Genomic DNA, 23,118 nt, shown 5'->3' with positions numbered 1-23,118 from the left:
AGTCCAAAAGAATGCTACATTCCCAGAGATTTTCTAAATCTCTTCATGAGTGATTTCATGTCAAAGCACTTTCTTCTCCCTATTCCCAGTGCCCAAATAAAGGTTTTTATTGTTTCACATTTTATATTAACATTGTACAGTCCCCTGCCTGTAGTCCTATGAGCTTTGTCCAAGTTACCCATTTTAATAAATTTATAAATACAAAAGTGATTTAGGTTTTCCTACCAAAGGAGATCTATTTGTCTAAAACTTACACATTGTTTCAACTCGTCTTGTAATGGACACAGAACATCATGTTTGGGGTACACGCTCCTTGTCATCTTGAAAATGTTTGTAGAATAGTGCCCACAAACACTCATACACATTTCCTCTATGTCTAAATGCTACTCCATGTGAACTGAAATATGTTAAGACTCAAATATTTTTGGTCTGCCATAATGGCAATCTGATGTAGCACATGTAGGATGATGGCCTACCCCTAGTACATGTAAGGAAGTGGCTCAACTCTGACCCCTTGTGGTGAAAATGTTGACAAGCAATATGTAGTGTTGATATCTACACGTAGAGGGCACTGTTTTCATATTTGGCAGTTTGTCCAGAATTAGATTTGGGTCATTCCAGCAAGTTTACATGATGATCAAAATTGCAGTGTTGCAATAAAGTTGAAAGACTGAGATAGACATGTTGGAATTGTTCACTTTTATTGAGTTTTAACATTTGCACAGTGGCAACAATGCCCATAAAAAAATAAGAAAAAAGTGGAGTTATAAATAGCTGTTCAATAACATGATATGCCTTTATTAAGATCCTCTGACAGTGAAATGCATATAAAATGGTGTAGCGTAATTTACAGAGTATGCACCCAGAATGGCCTTGCATCAAGATATTCTGTACCGTATGCAGTAGCTAGTTCCATCTGTTTATTTATCGTCCTTCCCCAGTCATATCATTTTCACATGAGATTACGTTGCAACATATTACTAGCACATTGTATTACTATCCCAGATCCATGTAGTCAAGCCCCACCCCCAAGAACAGTATTTCCAGGAATCCCCGTTGTGATTACCCAAGGGATTCCTGGGAAAACTGGACCCCGGGGGCGAGGAAAAGCCCAGGGTAATGCTGTAAATGCACTCAGGAGGAGGAGATAAATTATAGCATGGAAAACACACCAGGAACTAGTCTTTAATGGTCCATTAACATGTTAACATCATGGGTGGAATGATGATTTGGTATCTCAGATATGTGTCCAGACCTGCGAGAGACAGAGAGAGAGTGCGAGAGAGAGAGAGAGAGAGAGAGTGCGAGAGAGAGAGAGAAAGCGAAAGAGAGCAAGAGAGAGAGACTGGGAGGGGCAGAACCAGTCACGGGGGCCCTCCCTCCCTCCCTAATATTCTGAACACATATCGCCACAATAACAGCTTCCATGCATGGTCTCCATGATTATAAGGCATAGAGATAGACAGAGCTATCCCTCTGTCCCAGACTGCTCACCCCGCTGTAGCAGCACCCTCCTTCCCGAGCTACAGTGCTTCATCTCAGACTCCCAATTGACCAGAGATGCAGCACTGCACCTGGGGCCTGAGGACCAAGCAATAGAGTTACACAGTAAAATATCAATGTCAATGTTCTGGCACACCCACCCACCCAATCATACCTTACCTGTCTTCTCTTCACATCACTAAAGAAAATGGTTGTTTTGACTAGCAAAGTGGATGGTGTTAGAACCTCTCTGGTTTGTTTCTTGTCTAAGACCCCAGCTCAGAATGACCTGTAGGGAAAAAAGAGCAACGGAAGGATTCTTAAGGGCATTCACCAAACAACATGAAGCACACATTCTGAACTCAATTGTGAAAGTTGTCTTGTCTGTACAGTTCTTTTCTAATTGGAAACTGAAAGAGAGGTGGTACCATAAAGAGTGAGGCTGGCTGGCTGTATGTTGGGGAATGTGGGGGTTGTAAACATTATTGTTGGGGAACAGGAAATGACTTTGACCCCTGCTTGCCTTCCTGCCTGCATATTTAAACGCTGCTCCATCCTGTCCGTGTTCCCTTTGCTCCCTGCTCCCACTAGCATTCCTCCATCCCCCCCCATCATTGCACACAAAAGCCCACCCACCTGTGTGCAAGTTGTTAGCCCATCCCACCCTACCCCTATCTATATCCCGGTCCCTCACTTCTAGGGATTGGTGTACTGGGGATGTTTTGGGATGCCTGTGGCACTGATTTTCAAGGAGCTTCAGCCATGTTGGATTGTGGCCACAGAGAGTTCTGATCAGCAGCATGTTGTTAAGAGATGCTGCCGTAATGACTGTAAGGGTGTGGTGCCATCTCCTGTTCCAGCACGTTCTTCTCACAGCAACTGCAGATGGGGTAGAGTGCCAGCAGCATCACCCAAACTAAGCCCCTACCTGCAGGACACCCAGCCAAACCCCAATCAGGAGCTCCCTCGCTCCCTCTGTTCTAAACACACTTCCTCTACTCTTCATGCTACATCCAGGATTCCTCCCTCAGCTATACCACTCTGAAATCTCTTGCTCAATCACTGCATAGGTACTTCTCATTTCTCATCCCGTTAGCCTTGCTCCCACTCCTTTCTCAATTAAAGTCAGCATGCACCATTTCTCAGTAGATTCTTATTGGTATTTATTTAGAATGTAGACTGGTGTAATCATCAAGATAACCAGTTAATTAAATATTTTAACATTATAATAACAATTTAACTGACTGTAGATGTGTGTTGTGTTTATGCTAGTTGGTAGTTGTAGGGGCAGAATGTGTGTCACTGTGTGTCATGGTTACCAGCTCCCCGGGTCTCTGGGAATCACTAAGGTCAGGAGGAGAAACAGGGGGAGGAGGGAGGAGGAAACTCCCATGGAGCTCAGAGACTATAACTGATTTTAGTTACAGTAACTTATTTAGTGATTATGCTTGGTTGTAAAAATACAACTCGGAGTCAACAACACCCATAATGGAATTAGAGTAAAGAACACACTATCAGCTTATTCTATCGCGGGTGGAAGTGATGTTGTGGGACGCTGGGGATGGGAAGGTTTCAAACAAATTTCCTTGGATCTGATATCATCTGATACACAGCCTTCCCCTCAGTGACTTTCAGCCAACTTAGACAGACATACTGACTGTGCCCTTCAGGGATGGGAGTTGACCCAGGATGTGGGATGGGAGTTGACCCAGGATGTGGGATGGGAGTTGACCCAGGATGTGGGATGGGAGTTGACCCGGGATGTGGGTTGACCCAGGATGTGGGATGGGAGTTGACCCAGGATGTGGGATGGGAGTTGACTCGGGATGTGAGTTGACCCAGGATGTGGGATGGGAGTTGACCCGGGATGTGGGATGGGAGTTGACCCGGGATGTGGGATAGGAGTTGACCCAGGATGTGGGATGGGGATGTTGACCCAGGATGTGGGATGGGAGTTGACCCAGGATGTGGGATGGGAGTTGACCCGGGATGTGGGATGGGAGTTGACCCAGGATGTGGGATGTGGGATGGGAGTTGACCCAGGATGTGGGATGGGAGTTGACCCGGGATGTGGGATGGGAGTTGACCCAGGATGTGGGATGGGAGTTGACCCAGGATGTGGGATGGGAGTTGACCCAGGATGTGGGATGGGAGTTGACCCGGGATGTGGGTTGACCCAGGATGTGGGATGGGAGTTGACCCAGGATGTGGGATGGGAGTTGACCCGGGATGTGGGTTGACCCAGGATGTGGGATGGGAGTTGACCCGGGGTGAGCGATGGGAGTTGACCCGGGATGTGGGATGGGAGTTGACCCGGGATGTGGGATGAGAGTTGTCCCAGGATGTGGGATGGGAGTTGACCCAGGATGTGGGATGGGAGTTGACCCAGGATGTGGGATGGGAGTTGACCCGGGATGTGGGATGGGAGTTGACCCGGGATGTGGGATGGGAGTTGACCCAAAATGATGGGATGGGAGTTGACCCAGGATGTGGGATGGGAGTTGACCCAGGATGTGGGATGGGAGTTGACCCAGGATGTGGGATGGGAGTTGACCCAGGATGTGGGATGGGAGTTGACCGGGATGTGGGATGGGAGTTGACCCGGGATGTGGGATGGGAGTTGACCCAGGATGTGGGATGGGAGTTGACCCGGGATGTGGGATGGGAGTTGACCCGGGATGTGGGATGGGAGTTGACCCAGGATGTGGGATGGGAGTTGACCCAGGATGTGGGATGGGAGTTGACCCGGGGTGAGTTGACCCAGACCCGGCATGGGGTTGACCCAGGATGTGGGATGGGAGTTGACCCAGGATGTGGGATGGGAGTTGACCCGGGATGTGGGTTGACCCAGGATGTGGGATGGGAGTTGACCCGGGGTGAGCGATGGGAGTTGACCCGGGATGTGGGATGGGAGTTGACCCGGATGTGGGATGGGAGTTGACCCAGGATGTGGGATGGGAGTTGACCCGGGATGTGGGATGGGAGTTGACCCAGGATGTGGGATGGGAGTTGACCCGGGATGTGGGATGGGAGTTGACCCAGGATGTGGGATGGGAGTTGACCCACGATGTGGGATGGGAGTTGACCCGGGATGTGGGATGAGAGTTGACCAGGGATGTGGGATGGGAATTGACCCAAAATGTGGGATGGAAGTTGACCCAGGATGTGGGATGGGAGTTGACCCAGGATGTGGGATGGGAGTTGACCCAGGATGTGGGATGGGAGTTGACCCAGGATGTGGGATGGGAGTTGACCTAGGATGTGGGATGGGAGTTGTGATACTCACAGTGACACACCAGACTCTACATGAAAGCATTATTATTAACATTTCTAAGAAGTGACATCAGCTGTCTATCACAACTATGATTTCTGAACACTGAGGAGTATTAGGTTGATGTAACTGTGGGACCGCATGTGATTCTCACCTATGGGATACAGTGTATGTCCTGCTCTTTAGTTCAGTGTGTCCCGGCAGACCTCTGCTGTTTACCCCACAATGAAATAGGATAGATATAGCAGAGAACAGTTCAACACTAGTTCCAGCAGACTCACAAGACTTCACACAGACACACACAGGAACTGGACACTCAACAGTATGGGCTCATGGATAGCGGTGTCTAATTTTGTGGCTAAGGCATGGCCTGTAGAGATACTGACTAGCTTAGTGTGAGAGCCATGCTCTACGTTGTTCTCACAGACAAGAGTCCAAACTAAGTGTCCAAAAGCTGCTATGATGAGGTCTATTTAGGAGTACAATAAATCTCCTGTAATTCAACTGAAGGAGTTTTCAGTTTAGTCCAAAGAGGGAAAGCAAAACCAAAAAGAGGTGAAGAAAATAAAGAACAAACAAGGGGAGAATTCCAGAGCAATTTGGAGCTCTCCCCAAGACGAAAGAGCTCGAGGTTGTCTCAACCAACCTCTCCTGGAGCCTCCCTCTGCCCTTATAAGGAATTCTGAGCCGGAAAATGTAGCTGAACTTTCGATAAGCTTTCAGTCTTTCAGGCTCTTGCAGGAAGGCAGATAGTTTGTCTCTGTGCTCAATGTGCATGCCCCTCCTCCACCTCTCCCTCTGGCTCTCTTGTCAGGCTGCATACATTCCCTTTTCTAGTCACAGAATGCTGCTGACTGACATAAAAGGGAAAAGGGCACGAAGGAGAAGCCAGAAAAATCCAAGAGCAGTCACAAAGAAGGGCTGCCATATTGTCTAAATAACGTGCTGGGAGTCTACCAGAGACTAAAGTGAGGTGTTGCCTAAATAACGTGCTGGTAGTCTACCAGAGACTAAAGTGAGGTGTTGCCTAAATAACGTGCTGGGAGTCTACCAGATACTAAAGTGAGGTGTTGCCTAAATAACGTGCTGGTAGTCTACCAGAGACTAAAGTGAGGTGTTGCCTAAATAACGTGCTGGGAGTCTACCAGATACTAAAGTGAGGTGTTGCCTAAATAACGTGCTGGGAGTCTACCAGAGACTAAAGTGAGGTGTTGCCTAAATAACGTGCTGGTAGTCTACCAGATACTAAAGTGAGGTGTTGCCTAAATAACGTGCTGGGAGTCTACCAGAGACTAAAGTGAGGTGTTGCCTAAATAACGTGCTGGTAGTCTACCAGATACTAAAGTGAGGTGTTGCCTAAATAACGTGCTGGGAGTCTACCAGAGACTAAAGTGAGGTGTTGCCTAAATAACGTGCTGGTAGTCTACCAGAGACTAAAGTGAGGTGTTGCCTAAATAACGTGCTGGTAGTCTACCAGAGACTAAAGTGAGGTGTTGCCTAAATAACGTGCTGGTAGTCTACCAGATACAGATACTAAAGTGAGATGTTGCCTAAATAACGTGCTGGTAGTCTACCAGAGACTAAAGTGAGGTGTTGCCTAAATAACGTGCTGGGAGTCTACCAGAGACTAAAGTGAGGTGTTGCCTAAATAACGTGCTGGGAGTCTACCAGAGACTAAAGTGAGGTGTTGCCTAAATAACGTGCTGGTAGTCTACCAGAGTCTAAAATGAGGTGTTGCCTAAATAACGTGCTGGTAGTCTACCAGAGACTAAAGTGAGGTGTTGCCTAAATAACGTGCTGGGAGTGTACCAGAGACTAAAGTAAGGTGTTGCCTAAATAACGTGCTGGTAGTCTACCAGAGACTAAAGTAAGGTGTTGCCTAAATAACGTGCTGGGAGTCTACCAGAGACTAAAGTGAGGTGTTGCCTAAATAACGTGCTGGTAGTCTACCAGAGACTAAAGTAAGGTGTTGCCTAAATAACGTGCTGGGAGTCTACCAGAGACTAAAGTGAGGTGTTGCCTAAATAACGTGCTGGGAGTCTACCAGAGACTAAAGTGAAGTATTGCAGCAGCCAGGGTAATTTGTAAACATTTCTAAAAACATTATTCCACTTTGATATTATGGAGTATTGTGTGTAGGCCAGAGACAGAAAATCTCAATTTAATCCATTTTCAATTCAGGCTGCATATAACACAACAACATGTGGAGAAAGGGGTGTGTGTGAAAACTTTCTGAATGCACTGTATATACAGGTCTCATCCAGGACCCCGGATGTCTTACCCAAACAGAGATCTGCAGGCCGAGAAAACATTACTAACAAACACAACACTCTCCCATGCTCTGTGTCTAATGATACTGATACCACAGACACTTAATAACCAACACAAAACAATAAACATCACATTCTGTATTCATTTCCTGTTTCCCATGCTCCTTGTGAAAAACATTTGACTATTACACTGTAAAACCAAAGCTATTTCCAACTCAAATACTTCTAGTAAGTTGAACTCAAAGTCACTGTTACTTAAATGTTTGTGATACTGACTCAAAACTAAATGAAAGTCACACCAACAATTTAAAAAAAGTTATGATAGAGTTCCCCAGTATGCTCTACTGCAGGTCGATTCTTTGAAAAAAAGATACTGTATATCTATCTGTGTTTTTGCATGTTTTGCATGAGGTGATTGATTTTATGTTACCCAAAGATAAATAACATACATTTTTAAACTAATCCAATCATTTAGTTAGAATTTTTTCAACTGTTATTGAAATGGTTATTCCAGTTTAAATGGTTTAGGTTGTCTCCTCCCACTGTTCCTGACCCAGGCAGACATTATGAATGCAGGCTGCTGGTGGATACACATTTAAGCTGTTGGATATCACCACTCTGGATGGATTCTAATAGGAATTACACATCCCTTTGCAAGGCATAATAATGTGGTGCCGCGATAACTGGAAAACCTGGGAAATGTAAGATTCCTGGAAATCCTCCTTTTTTTGAAAATCTGGGAATTTTGGGAAAGCTACTGGAATTTTGCAACCCTACTTGCAGACCTAATGTGGCCTGCAAACCATGAATTTCAGACCACTGTAATCGAGTTAAGCTAAGCCTCAAAATAAGACTTTATGACATATGTAATGTATTGTCATAAAGAGTTGAATTATAATGATAACATTTGCCTATGGACTCACTTGGTGAAGGCCACAGGACTGAAAATTAACAAATTCAACAACCATGTCTCTGTCACTAACAAATACAGCCATGGGTAGTAACTCCACAATTCACTCAAAAAGGCAAGGCCCACTGGGAAATTATATCAGAGGGGTGGCTTAATGGGGGGCATTAATAAAGAATTTCAAGCTGATTACAACTCAAATCTGGACCCCTCGGTTTCAGTAATGAATATAAAATCACTTTATGTTACTGTACTCAGAAATATTTAGTGCAACAGGTTTCCTCAAAAAATGTGAGTAATGACCACACATTGGTGTTTACAGTGAGGGAAGAGGGGAGACAAGGCAAAAAAACATATTTTTTATTTTTGCTAATTCATAAAAAATTAAAGCAGAAATACCTTATTTACATACGTATTCAGACTCTTTGCTATGACACTCAATATTGAGCTCAAGTGCATCCTGTGTCCATTGAACATCCTTGAGATGTTTCTACAACTTGATTACAACCTGTGGTAAATTCAATTGTTTGGACATGATTTGGAAAGGCAAACACCTGTCTATATAAGGCCCCAGAGTTGACAGTGCATGTCAGAGCAAAAACCAAGCCATGGGGTTGAAGGAATGGTCCATAGAAGGGTACCAAAACATTTCTGCAGCATTGAAGGTCCCCAAGAGCACAATGACTTCCATCAATCTTAAATGGAAGAAGATGGTAACCACCAAGACTCTTCCCAGAGCCACCAGGCCAAACTGAGCAATCAGAGGAGAAGGGCCTTGGTCAGGGAGGTGACCAAGAACCCGATGGTCACTCTGACAGAGCTCCAGAGTTCCTTTGTGGAGAACCTTCCAGAAGGACAACCATCTCTGCAGCACTCCACCGATCAGGCCTTTATGGTAGAGTGGCCAAACGGAAGCCACTCTTCAGAAAAAGGCACAACAGCCCTCTTGGAGTTTGCCAAAAGGCACCTAAAGGACTCTCAGACCATGAGGAACAAGATTCTCCGGTCTGATGAAACCAAGATTGAACTCTTTGGCCTTAATACCAAGTGTCATGTCTGGAGGAAACCTGGCAACATCCATACAGTGAAGCATGGTGGTGGCAGCATCATGCTGCGGGTATGTTTTTCAGCGGCAGGGACTGGGAGACTTGTCAGGATTGAGTAAAAGAAGAACTGAGCAAAGTAGAGAGAGATCCTTGATGAAAACCCACTCAGGACCTCAGACTGGGGCGAAGGTTCATCTTTCAACAGGACAAAAACCCTAAGCACACAGCCAAGACAATGCAGGAGTGGCTTTGGGACAGGTCTCTGAAGGTCCTTGAGTGGACCAGCCAGAGCCCGGACTTAAACCTAATCGAACATCTCTGGAAAGACCTGAAAATAGCTGTGCAGCAACGCTCTCCATCCAACCTGAGAGCTTGAGAGGATCTGCAGAGAAGAATGGGAGAAACTCCTCAAATACAGGTGTCCCAAGCTTGTAGGGTCATAGCCAAGAAGACTCAAGGCTGTAATCACTGCCAAAAGTGCTTCATCAAAGTCCTGAGTAAAAGGGTCTGAATACTTATGTACTTACATTTTCTATTCTTTATATCAAAAACTGTTTTTGCTTTGTCATTATGGAGCATTGTGTGCAGACTGATGAGGGAAAAAATGATATAATCAATTTTAGAATTAGGCTGTAACGTAACAAGTTGTGGAAAAAGTCAGGGGTCTGAATACTTTCCGAATTCAACTGTGCTGTGATGTTTCACAAAAGTTCAGAACCTTTTTTATTCTCATAGTTTCTACGGATTTGTAATTAAATATGATTTTTTTTACTAAAAGTATTGTTATATTATTGATCGACTGGGTATGAGTAAAAGGAAACTTACAGTTACATTTGAGTAATGATAATTCATAGTTTCTAAGTAAGGTGGACTGCTAAACTCAAACATTTCAAGTACTTATTAAATTACTTTGACTTATAAAGATGATGTCGTGTTCACTTCACCATATTGATTTATTTGAACTAGTGGTTTATATGTATAGAGAAATCAAAATAATTAAATCAGTTTCCTCATTTTTTAAAATATTTTTTACCCCCTTTTTCTCCCCAATTTCTTGGTATCCATTTGTTAGCAGTTACTGTCTTGTCTCATCGCTGCAACTCCCGTACAGACTCGGGATTCCTCATATTTTTTGAGTAGCTAGAACTTATCCAGTTTTACCTAGTGTAGTTGTTATGACATCAATGTTATCTAGCCATATACAACAGCAATGGTGCACACTCTTTGAGTATTATCCACAGGGATGCTGGCCGATGTTAACTCCAATGTGTCCCACAATCATATTAAGTTGGCAGGATGTCCTTTGGGTGGTGGACCACACACGGGAAACTGTTGACCACACTCAAACTGGTGCGCCAGGTACCTACTACCATACCGCGTTCAAAGGCACTTAAATCTTTTGTCTTGCCCATTCTCCCCCTGAATGGTACACATACACATTTCAATTGTCTGAAGGCCTACAAATCCTTCTATAATTTATCTCCTCCCCTTCATCTACACTGATTGAAGTGGATTTAACAAGTGACATCAATAAGGGATCATAGCTTTCACCTGGTCAGTATGTCATGGAAAGAGCCGTGTATATGGCATATGCTAGATGTTATGAATGTAATGTTCTGTATATCATTGGTTTAAATACCTGGCTATTTTAAAGTATAACTGAAGATCTTTCCAGCCTAAACATCTGTCAAAATGATTTGCAAACCTTTTCACTTCAACTCTTCTCTGATGTCAAGAAACTATCACTTGAAAGTGACAAGGTGAAAAATACATTGCCAGGACTTGCTTACTTTGGTGTGTATGTGAGTGAGTGTGTGCAAGTGTCTCTAACTGTGAAGTGCCTAAGCTTGTGCCAAAGTGCTCACCTCCACAGATATACAGACAGACGTGCAGGCAGACACTGTGTTTACACAGACCCATGGCCTGATAATGGACGCCCAAACATTGCCTTTTAAGGTCCCCTCCCATTTCTCCCCATCTCCTTAAATCATCTAGGCAGGAAGCGTGAGGAGGGTGAGGGGGGGCCTCCCTCTCCTCTCCTCTTTTCTTTCTCCCTCTTCTGCCTGCTCTCTGTGTCTACCACAGAGGATGAATCAGATGTTTATGAAGCTCAGCCCTCTCTAGTACCTCAGCTCTCTCTCTCTCGCTCTCAGAATTCAGAGGCAAAGAAACAAATGAATGTCACAGTAGAGGCTAATTGAATAGTCATGGTAAACATTCACGTGGGCCTTACTTTGTAACACATGCATATACATTGAGACATTATGATCAGAGTAGTATTTGACAGAAACTTATGGAAGCAACTTTGTGCATCCCTGTCTAACTAAACCATCCAGAGGATAAATTATTACTGTGATCGATTGTGCTAATGCCTAAGCGACAGTCAAATAAGCTGTGAAATCAAAGGCTGTCAATGCGTCTCTTACATAATAAACTGTTTACTTGAAGCATATTTCTAGTTTTGGGGGCCCGTCTTGTTTGGACTTGAAAGTGCATGCCCCATCTTCACCATGGTAGGTCAATGTGCTGTGTTTCTCATCCTATCCCAGATCCAGGACAACAGAGCCCCCCCCTCCCCCATGTCTGATCCCACAACGCTCCCTCAGATGCCTTCCATAAACACAGGATTCCCAGCACTTTGGTAATTTGGTTTGGGTGGATTTCTCAAGACGGAGAGAGAATTTCTGAGAAAGGATGAATCTCTTATCACAATGGGCCAAAAAAGGTTGTGTGTATGTGTGTGTGTGTGTGTGTGTGTGTGTAGGTTAGATAGTGAATTGTATTTTTTTTTTTAGAATAGCCAGAAAATAAAACAAAAATGAAGAACTATAATTTACTTAAAAACACTAGATGAATAATACACTATCTTGGGCTCCCGAGTGGTGTAGCGGTCTAAGGCACTGCATCTTAGTGCTAGAGGCGTCACTGCAGACCCTGGTTCGATTCCAGGCTGTATCACAACCGGCCGTGATTGGGATTCCCATAGGGCGGCGCACAATTGGCCCAGCGTCGTCCGGATTCGGGTTTGGCCAGGGTAAGCCGTCATTGTAATTAAGAATAGTTAGATAAAGGCCTAGTTAGATAAAGGTTCAAGACAAATAATACAACAATAATGGACTTAAAAAACTACAGATTAATAATACACTATTAACAAGAACTATAATGGTCTTAAAAACACTACAGACGAACAATAAACTTACTGATTTACGACTGACTTTCTTACACAGGGGGTGAAGTTCCTTCTTACGCTCATACGGCTCATGGATAAACAGAATTGGGCAATTTCTTCAGCCAGGTGTCAAAGGTTGTGAATGTGCATCAAACATGCACACAATGAAATAAGAGAAGGAATTAGCAACATGTAAGAGGCAAAGAACAGTGGGCATTAAATTGACTAGATAAATCAGAGATTTCAAAAAGACAATCTAGCATCTTTTTTGAGAAGTCATAAGCCCAGCAGGAAAAGCATTTTACAACCCAGGGAGGAAGTTATAAAACGGCTGAAGCATTACCAGAATGCTGAGAGAGAGAGATGGAATCATGAATGTGAAGGTGGAGCTACGGAAAAATTGCTTGAGCTGCTATAGCATCCAAAAGGATGGTAAGACAAAGTATGGAGATAACCTCACCCACCCATATAGACAGTATAGAAGAGAACAAAACAAACTCTGTGGTATTGTGTGTGTTCCTGAGAGTGAGAGGGAGGGAGAGAATACAGTATGTAGGTGTGTGTATGATCAGGCCAGGGTTTTCTGTCTGTCCTCCTTTGAGCATCTGAAAAGAGGTCTTTGTCATTCTCTGAGGACTTAACCCCTTGTTTCCCCTCCCACCCTGGTGTACATGTGAGAGGGACCCTGGGAACGGGGGTCCCCTGGGGAGGAAGAGCCAGGGTCATTACGGGGTCATGTGAAAAGGCTCTGTGGTTTGATGGCTTCCAGACGTTTTCCTCTCCCTCCCTCACAGTCTCCATCTCCCATCCCCTCATTTTAATCAATCAATCTATCTATACCATCCATCCATGTACTGATATGGCATTCTGCATTAATACACAGATATGGTGGAAAATACCATTGTTTTTCTAGAGACAAGTCTACCGGGGGGGGGGGGGGGGGTTGTGTTCACATTTCCCTTTTCATACCCTGATGAAAGATAACTTCATGTCGGAAGACGCTACAGCGTTGCATTCATTTGTGTACACATTTTGTAGACTGTCACAATGTTAATGAATATCATCCTTGTTTATAGAACCGTCTGCTTATGACACTGAAGCGGTGTGTGGAGGCATCTGTCGTTCTGTTGTGTAGCTGCCTAATATCAACCACCTAACCGACACGATGAAGTGCTGCATTAATCAGGATCACACCACTGATTTATAGGAAACAGCTAAACACCAGGCCTGTATCAAAGTTAAAGCAGCAAAAGAGGAAATCAACAGATACATCTTGAACTAAATTTAGACAGTTAATAGAATTGCTAAGCATGTTGAGGTAATATATAGCAGACAACACATTCTTTTTAGTTTCCATGGTGATTAGATTCAGGCTGTATTGCTAGCCACTTGTTGTAAAGGAACTGAGTAATAGAACAGTCCCACCAGTAGTAAGTGTCTGCCATTGTTCAGGTAATAGTACTTTATTATATTTATTTATTATATTAATCAGCCCTCAACCTTTACCTCTTTCACTCTCCTTCATGTAAACACACACATATTGAAATAGCAGAGGTGAAAAGTGACCACATTGTTTCCATTACATAAGTAAAAGGACAACAGAGACTGTAAATGCTGCTTGTCTAGCCTGACAGGATTACAACTTCAGTTATACCTCTACCCAGACATGATTACAACTTCAGTTATACCTCCACCCTGACAGGATTACAACTTCAGTTATACCACCACCCAGACATGATTACAACTTCAGTTATACCTCCACCCAGACATGATTACAACTTCAGTTATACCTCCACCCAGACATGATTACAACTTCAGTTATACCTCCACCCAGACATGATTACAACTTCAGTTATACCTCCACCCTGACAGGATTACAACTTCAGTTATACCTCCACCCAGACATGATTACAACTTCAGTTATACCTCCACCCTGACAGGATTACAACTTCAGTTATACCTCCACCCTGACAGGATTACAACTTCAGTTATACCTCCACCCAGACATGATTACAACTTCAGTTATACCTCCACCCAGACAGGATTACAACTTCAGTTATACCTCCACCCTGACAGGATTACAACTTCAGTTATACCTCCACCCAGACATGATTACAACTTCAGTTATACCTCCACCCAGACATGATTACAACTTCAGTTATACCTCCACCCAGACAATGATTATAACTTCAGTTATACCTCCACCCTGACAGGATTACAACTTCAGTTATACCTCCACCCAGACATGATTACAACTTCAGTTATACCTCCACCCTGACAAGATTACAACTTCAGTTATACCTCCACCCAGACAGGATTACAACTTCAGTTATACCTCCACCCTGACAAGATTACAACTTCAGTTATACCTCCACCCAGACATGATTACAACTTCAGTTATACCTCCACCCAGACATGATTACAACTTCAGTTATACCTCCACCCAGACAATGATTATAACTTCAGTTATACCTCCACCCAGACAATGATTATAACTTCAGTTATACCTCCACCCAGACAATGATTATAACTTCAGTTATACCTCCACCCAGACATGATTACAACTTCAGTTATACCTCCACCCAGACAATGATTATAACTTCAGTTATACCTCCACCCAGACAATGATTATAACTTCAGTTATACCTCCACCCAGACAGGATTACAACTTCAGTTATACCTCCACACTCTTATTAATTGTTATATTAAACCACAAGAATATAGAAATTAGATCATTGTTAGTGGTGCTCGTCTGGCCCCACCATATTCAGATGAGTTGTTGTGTCACCAAACACAAGGTAAAGTATTCACTGAAGAAGCCTAATGCACTCCCGCCCGCACTAACTCAGTAAACCATTGTCTTGCTGACAATGGCAGCAGCCTTAAGGTTGAAACCAACCAGTACCAAGAGTAACACTGGAGTGACACTGATTCTGTGTCCCAGTGAGAGTCATCATCTCTTTCTCCTGGCTGTTCATCAGCTCAGTGTCAGTTTAGCCTGCTTTCTGTCATCATGACACACTGACACAACAGACATGTCACCGTGGTGCTACAACAGACGCGCCTGGCAGACAAAAACACCGTGACCCCAGGTCATCCAGCCCTCAGCCTCCAGCACAGACAGGAGAAGATGACAGGTGACCAAGAACTCTATCAGTCACCTTCAACCTTGTACTCTGTTGATCGCCTACCCGTCAGCGACATCAAGACTTATACCTATGAGCATCTATCAGGGTATCACTTGACCATACAATATGTCACATATACCAGTCAACTGTGGACTATTTTCCACTTTGGGGGAGTGAACCCTGTCTCTAAAGATGTACATTCCCCTAAGTATTTAATTGGACAGTGAAGCTAAAATATGTACATTTGGCTCTATACTCCACCATTTTGGATTTGAGATCAAATGTTTTAGGTGACAGTACAGAATGTCACATCTTATTTGAGTTTTTTTTCATACAGTATGTGTTTTAGAAATGAAAGCACTTTATGTATGTAGTCCCCCATTTTAATATGTTCTTTCATAAGTATTTGGACAAATTCACTTATATTAATGAATTGTGAATAATGCTTAGTGAGAAAGTTATAGAGGAACAATGATCATACCCCCCAAAATGCTAACCTCTCCTGTTATTGGTAATGGTGAGAGGTTTGCATGCTTTGAGGTGCATGCTCTTTGTGTGTGTTCAGAAACATTCTATTCTTATTTACAATAAAAGTTACTCCAAAATGACACAATACATTATTTACCATTCATTTATATTGAGCACAACATAACCCGAAATACATCTAAAACAAACTGCGAATGCATCCAACAAGTGTGTAAAGTCACAAGCTTTATGTAGTAATTGTGTGCTAGAAATATGGGACCAAATACTAAACATTTGACTACTTTAATATACTGTAAATTAATTTAACCAAATACATAAGACACCTTCAAATGGGGGGATTAGATACAAAGTGCTTTAATTTCTAAACGGTATAATAGATATGTATGAAAATACTCTCAAATAAAAAAGGTGACATTCTGTACTTTCTCCTCATACAAAACAATTCATCTCCAGTCCAGAATGCTGGAGTATAGAGCCAAATTAAAAGTTTTAGCTTCACTCTCCAAATAAATACGATACGTAGGGGGGTGTATGTAAGGCTGTGTAGCAGAGGCAGACTTACCTTTGTGCTGCTGTCTTTTGCCTGTGGCCCTGGTCCTCGGTGGCTCCTGTGTTGCTGTCTGTCCTAGACTTGGCCCGGTGGCTGACGCTGAGTGGTGAGGCCTGGGTGGGGGTGGGAGGTGGAAGTGGGAGGTGTTGGGGAGCTTCCCAACACTGCTACCATGGCCGATGTGTGAGCCCAACTGGTTGAAGGGGGTTCCCGGTGCAAGGCTTGGGGAGCACAGACTTTTCTTTGACCTTATATGAGGCGAGGGGCAGGCACCTATGAGGGAAAGCCCCCAGAGCTCTGTGATTTGCTAGCGTGAGGGCCCCGTAACCTCAGCCTATGACCTGCAATGTCTGAAAAGGAGATCTACGGGGGAGGGAGGGGGCTGGGGGGGTGGGGGGCTGGGCTTGTCTCCCTTGCAAAGGAAGCCGCATTTGACAATTTTCATATTTCTTCTAAATTTGGAGTTTTCTGCCTGTACTGTAGGCTTGGCCGCCCACTCCAGAGTTCCATGTGGAAACCATTAAGGAGGAGAGAGGGATCCTTGCCATTCCTGCCTGCTCTAGCCTGGTCGAGTCAGGTCTGGGAACATGAGTACAGCACTCAGACACAGCTATTTGGAATAATTATCTTCCTTTCAAAAAGGCTGACTGCCCCATATGGGAAAGCATTCGCTGAATGTAAGCTGGGAATCATATACTGAAAGGTCAGGGGGAAAAGAGGAGGGGATACCAGAGAACAGAGGGAAAATAAGTTTGTTTGCTTTTAGAAAGGAGGGAGAATAATGGGGATGGAGGTAGTGAATTTTTCATAGCTAACCATCAGGGTGACTGTAAAGAGAGCTCACTAGAGCATGGAAGTGTTCGATGAAGACATTTTATGAGAGCCAACCAAATGCACTGAAAAACACAGCTAGGTCTGGCTCATGTCAAATGATGGTGGGAAGGAGTCAGAGCACTATGGGAGGGAGAGCAACAGGAAGTGTGACGGGCCAACAGATCAGCTCATCAAGGTAATTGGCTACATATCCTGTGGCCGAGAGAGAAACATGCCAAAGCAGCTGGTGCCAATCCAACATGAGAAGACTGGCAATCATCTTCCAACTGCTGTCACAGTTTGCAGGGGAGACCGTGGTGAGGAGCAAGTTAGGAAACTACGGGTGACGTTAGCCCTCAGCCCAGACGTTAGCCCTCAGCCCAGACGTTAGCCCTCAGCCCAGACGTTAGCCCTCAGCCCAGACGTTAGCCCTCAGCCCAGACGTTAGCCCTCAGCACAGACGTTAGCCCTCAGCCCAGACGTTAGCCCTCAGCACAGACGTTAGCCCTCAGCCCAGACGTTAGCCCTCAGCACAGACGTTAGCCCTCAGCACAGACGTTAGCCCTCAGCACAGACGTTAGCCCTCACCACAGACGTTAGCCCTCAGCACAGACGTTAGCCCTCAGCCCAGACGTTAGCCCTCAGCACAGACGTTAGCCCTCAGCACAGACGTTAGCCCTCACCACAGACGTTAGCCCTCACCACAGACGTTAGCCCTCAGCACAGACGTTAGCCCTCACCACAGACGTTAGCCCTCAGCACAGACGTTAGCCCTCACCACAGACGTTAGCCCTCACCACAGACGTTAGACCTCAGCACAGACGTTAGCCCTCACCACAGACATTAGCCCTCAGCACAGACGTTAGCCCTCACCACAGACGTTAGCCCTCACCACAGACGTTAGCCCTCACCACAGACGTTAGCCCTCAGCCCAGACGTTAGCCCTCACCACAGACATTAGCCCTCAGCACAGACGTTAGCCCTCAGCCCAGACGTTAGCCCTCACCACAGACGTTAGCCCTCAGCACAGACGTTAGCCCTCAGCACAGACGTTAGCCCTCAGCCCAGACGTTAGCCCTCACCACAGACGTTAGCCCTCAGCACAGACGTTAGCCCTCAGCACAGACGTTAGCCCTCAGCCCAGACGTTAGCCCTCACCACAGACGTTAGCCCTCAGCACAGACGTTAGCCCTCAGCCCAGACGTTAGCCCTCAGCCCAGACGTTAGCCCTCAGCCCAGACGTTAGCCCTCAGCCCAGACGTTAGCCCTCAGCCCAGACGTTAGCCCTCAGCCCAGACGTTAGCCCTCAGCCCAGACGTTAGCCCTCAGCCAGACGTTAGCCTCAGCCCAGACGTTAGCCTTCAGCCCAGACGTTAGCCTTCAGCCCAGACGTTAGCCCTCAGCCCAGACGTTAGCCCTCAGCCCAGACGTTAGCCTTCAGCCCAGACGTTAGCCTTCAGCCCAGACGTTAGCCTTCAGCCCAGACGTTAGCCCTCAGCCCAGACGTTAGCCTTCAGCCCAGACGTTAGCCCTCAGCACAGACGTTAGCCCTCAGCCCAGACGTTAGCCCTCACCACAGACGTTAGCCCTCAGCACAGACGTTAGCCCTCAGCCACAGACATTAGCCCTCACCACAGACGTTAGCCCTCACCACAGACGTTAGCCCTCACCACAGACGTTAGCCCTCACCACAGATGTTAGCCCTCACCACAGACGTTAGCCGTCACTCCTACATCTCAGGAACATTTAGATACACTGCCTTCAGAAAGTATTCACACCCCTCGACTCTTTCACATTTTGAATTTAAAATGGATTCAATTGAGATTTGTTTGTCAGTGGCCTACACACAATATCCCATAATGTCAAAGTGACATTTTTTTTAAATGTTTACAAATTCATTAAAAATGAAAAGCTGAAATGTCTTGAGTCAATAAGTATTCAACCCCTTCGTTATGGTAAGCCTAAATAAAGACCAGGTAGGTTTTCCAATGCCTCACAAAGAAGGGCACCTATTGGTAGATGGGTTAAAATAAAATAAAAAGCAGACATCGAATATCCCTTTGTGAAATGTTTTAATCACACTTTGGATGGTGTATCAATACACCCAGTCACTACAAAGATACAGCCGTCCTTCCTAACTCAGTTGCCGGAGAGGAAGGAAATCGCTCAGGGATTTCACCATGAGGCCAATGAGGACTTTAAAACAGTTATAGAGTTTAATGGCTGTGATAGTTCTCCTGAGGATGCATCAACAACATTGTTGTTACTCCACAAAACTAACTTAATTGACAAAGTGAAAAGAAGAAAACCTGTACAGAATAAAAATATTCCCGAAAATACATCATGTTTGCAACAAGGCACTAAAGTAATGCTGCAAAACATGTGGCAAAGCAATTAACTTTTTGGCCTGAATACAAAGTCTTATGTTTGGGGCAAATCCAATACAACACACTACTGAGTACCATTCTCCATATTTTCAAGTATGTTGGTGGCTGCATCATGTTATGGGCATGCTTATAATCTTTAAGGACTGGGGAGTCTTTCAGGATAAAAAAGAAACGGAATGGAGCTAAGCACAGGCAAAATCCTAGAGGAAAACCTGGTTCAGTCTGCTTTCCACCAGACACCGGGAGATTAATTCACCTTTCAGCAGGACAAAAACCTAAATCACAAGGCCAAATCTACACTGAAGTTGCTAACCAAGACAGTGAATGTTCCTGAGTGGCCGAATTACAGTTCTGACTTAAATCTACTTGAAAATCTATGGCAAGACCTGAAAATGGTTGTCTAGCAATGATCACCAACATTTAAGTAAATCTTCAACAAATTAGCAAACATTTCTAAAAACATGTTTTCACTTCGTCATTATTGGATATAATTTTTAAAATCCATTTTCATTTATTTTCTCCTCACAACATGTGGAATAAGTCAAGGGGTATGAATACTTTGAAGGCACTGTATGTGTTTAACACTATCATATATTGTGGTGATCAGACATTCTGCTCACCAAGCCGAGTCAGCTAAGAAGATTCATCAGAGTATTCATTCATTAAAAATGCACTCCAGGATCTTAAGCACAACATGTTTGTAACATATAGTATGAATTAGATTCACTTTGTCTCGTGAGCACCACTTTCAAAACTACTGGCTGAAATTATACAAAAGATTGAGAGTGTATTTAAAAAAAATGGGACACAAAGCCATGACCTTGTGGCTCATACCCTGCCAGATGAATTTTCCTCCTGTACGCCTACAGCTGTGGGGATCCAACACACAGAATGGACTGGGATCTCCTGGGGGTGGGGGGAGCGCCCTGCCATGTCTATGAAATGTCACTCATTCTGTGTCAGCCACCCCCCACCCCGTGACCCCCACCCCTCATCCTCCAGACTCTCGAAGCCTAGATGCTGCTGTTGCTTCCTGAGGTACTGCCTGGCTGGAAAAGACTACATTCAGACAGAGAGGGGACGGCATTGAAGGGGAAAAGTGAAAAGAGTAAAACAAATGAGGGAATGTTGGTTTGCACCATGGCTGGGCGGGGCAGAACCTTCATTAGGGTTGTGCACCCCCAGCCCTGTTCCCTCCCTCCCTGGAGAGGCCTTAAAAAGGCAATGTTAGGAGAAGCTCCTCTGTTTACATCTGGAGAAACGAGGGCTATTAAAGACTACAGCCAACCAGTGCCTCATGGCTTGGCAGCTCCCAACCCTAATAGCCCAGCCGATAGGGCCCTTTTTTCTTCTTGTAAATTGCAGGCTTCATGTGTGTACACTTTTCCCCTCATATGGAGAGGACCCATGACTTATGGGCTTCCCCCTAAGTAGTTGTATATATTGTGTCTTGCTGTATAGCTTAGTGATTTTACCCAAGAATAGACATGACTTTTATGTTAAAATATATTTTATGCATCCATCTTCCTCCAGAGCCCCAAATGTGTGTTCCTGTGTTCTTTTTTGTTCTTTCTCTGAACTGAGCAAAGAACCAAGAATTGATGGATATGTTAAGAGAACATTGTTGAAAGAGAGACCCACCATGGAAAATGAATTGTTATAGAAACCAAAGGGGTGATACATTATCAACTTTACTCAGACTGTGGCTTCACATTATACAGCTTGTTTAGATTGGCTGAGAAATTATTCTATGGCAGCATAAATATACAGAGATAAATACAAGCAGCAGTGTACACAAATATTCACCTATCAAAAAATGTGCAAAATCTCTGTCTTTTGACCCAGTTGTCCATCCACCACCTCTAAACTCAGATTTGTGGTGAGTTGCCCGTTTCTATCTCTCAAACTGTTATTTTGCAGCACTCAGTTATGTGTCTAGATTGGAGTCTGATAGTCCAGGATAGGGTGCAGAGGCACAAGACAAGACACAACAAATAGTATGTTTCTCAGTTCTCTTTCATTTGAACTCCATGGAGAGATATTTGGTGGCAGTGGGATTCTAGGTCATTAATAGGGACTTATCTATTCGTCGAGGTCTAGAGTTGTTAATGACTTGAACGCCTTCAGCATTATGTAATACCCCTGGGTCTAGAGTTGTTTTGCCACATGCAACACAAATGCGTAAAACACACACAAACCAATGGGAATTCCCACCAAGTCCCACATTCACTGTCTCAATGGATGTCACCAACCAACCCCATCTAGAAGCAATAGCAGTCTGTTGTTATTGGAGGGACTGACATTAAACAATGTGGACAATAGGAGAAAGAAACTTAAATGCAGAAGACACATTTCAGTTGAATGCTTTCAGTTGTATCCCCTTTCCCTTACTATTATATAGCACAGTATAGGTTGACAAGAGGCAGATGTGTCTCTGCTCTCAAAGATATACACTATATATATACAAAACTATGTGGACACACCTTCAAATAGTGGGTTTGGTTATTTTAGCCATAACCGTTGCTGACAGGTATATAAAATTGAGCACACAGCTATACAATCTCCATAGACAAACACTGGCAGTAGAATGGCCTCACTGAAGAGCTCAGCAACTTTTAACGTGGACCATCATAGGATGCTCTTTCCAACAAGTCAGTTTGTCAAATTTCTGCCCTGCTAGAGCTGCCCCGGTCAACTGTAAGTGGTGTTATTGTGAAGTGGAAACATCAAGGAGCAACAATGGCTAAGCCACAAAGTGGTAGGCCACATAAGCTCACAGAACGGGACTGCCAAGTGCTGAAGTCCGTAGATTGTAAAAATATTTTGCCCTCAGTTGCAACACTCACTACCAAGTTCCAAACTGCCTCTGGAAGCAACATCAACACAATAACTGTTCGTCAGGGAGCTTCATGAAATGGGTTTCAGTGGCGGAGCAGCCACACACAAGCTTAAGATCACCATGCATAATGCCAAGCGTCAGTTGGACTGGTGTAAAGCTCGCCACCATTGGACTCTGGAGCAGTGGAAATGCGTTCTCTGGAATGATGAATCGTGCTTCACCGTCTGGCAGTCCGGCGGGGAATCTGGGTTTGGCGGATGCCAGGAAAAGTCTACCTGCCCGAATGTATAGTGCCTACTGCAAAGTTAGGTGGAGGAGGAATAACGGTCTGGGGCTGTTTTTCATGGTTCGGGCTAGGCCCCTTAGTTCCAGCGAAGGGAAATATTTGTGTGTGGAAGAACATGACTGGCCTGCACAGAGCCCTGACCTCAACCCCATCGAACACCTTTGGGATGAATTGTAATGCTGACTGCGAGCTAGGCCTAACGTCAGTGCTCGACCTCACTAATGCTCCGCAGCAATGTTCCAACATCTATTGGAAAGCCTTCCCAGAAGAGTGGAGGCTGTTATAGAAGGAAAGGGGGGACCAATTCCTCCCTCACTCCATCTTCCTCCCTGCCTGCTTGCCTCCCTGCCTGCCTCCCTCCCTCCCTACCAGCTTGGGAGACCTACCTGCCAGCCTGGGGGACATGCCTACTGGCTTGGCTTCTGTCATCCCTTTCCCGGTCAGGCAGGCAAGGAGTCAGGCTGGCAGGCACGGATGCAGATAG

General features: G+C 44.7%; 1 long non-coding RNA gene across 1 annotated transcript; it reads right to left on the bottom strand.

Moving 5' to 3' along the window:
• Positions 1-678: 678 nt before the first annotated feature.
• Positions 679-16,507, bottom strand: LOC135545178 (uncharacterized). Its single transcript, XR_010456417.1, has 2 exons — positions 16,322-16,507; positions 679-1,771 (listed from the first exon to the last, which is right to left on the bottom strand). It is a non-coding gene; the product is annotated as an uncharacterized LOC135545178 (long non-coding RNA).
• Between the last annotated feature and the right edge of the window lie 6,611 nt (positions 16,508-23,118).

The sequence above is a fragment of the Oncorhynchus masou genome, chromosome 9 (assembly GCF_036934945.1).
Source record: "Oncorhynchus masou masou isolate Uvic2021 chromosome 9, UVic_Omas_1.1, whole genome shotgun sequence".
NCBI classification, from domain to species: Eukaryota; Metazoa; Chordata; class Actinopteri; order Salmoniformes; family Salmonidae; genus Oncorhynchus; species Oncorhynchus masou.
Note: the sequence above shows the minus strand (reverse complement) of the source record. Positions and strands in the feature narration are given on the sequence as shown.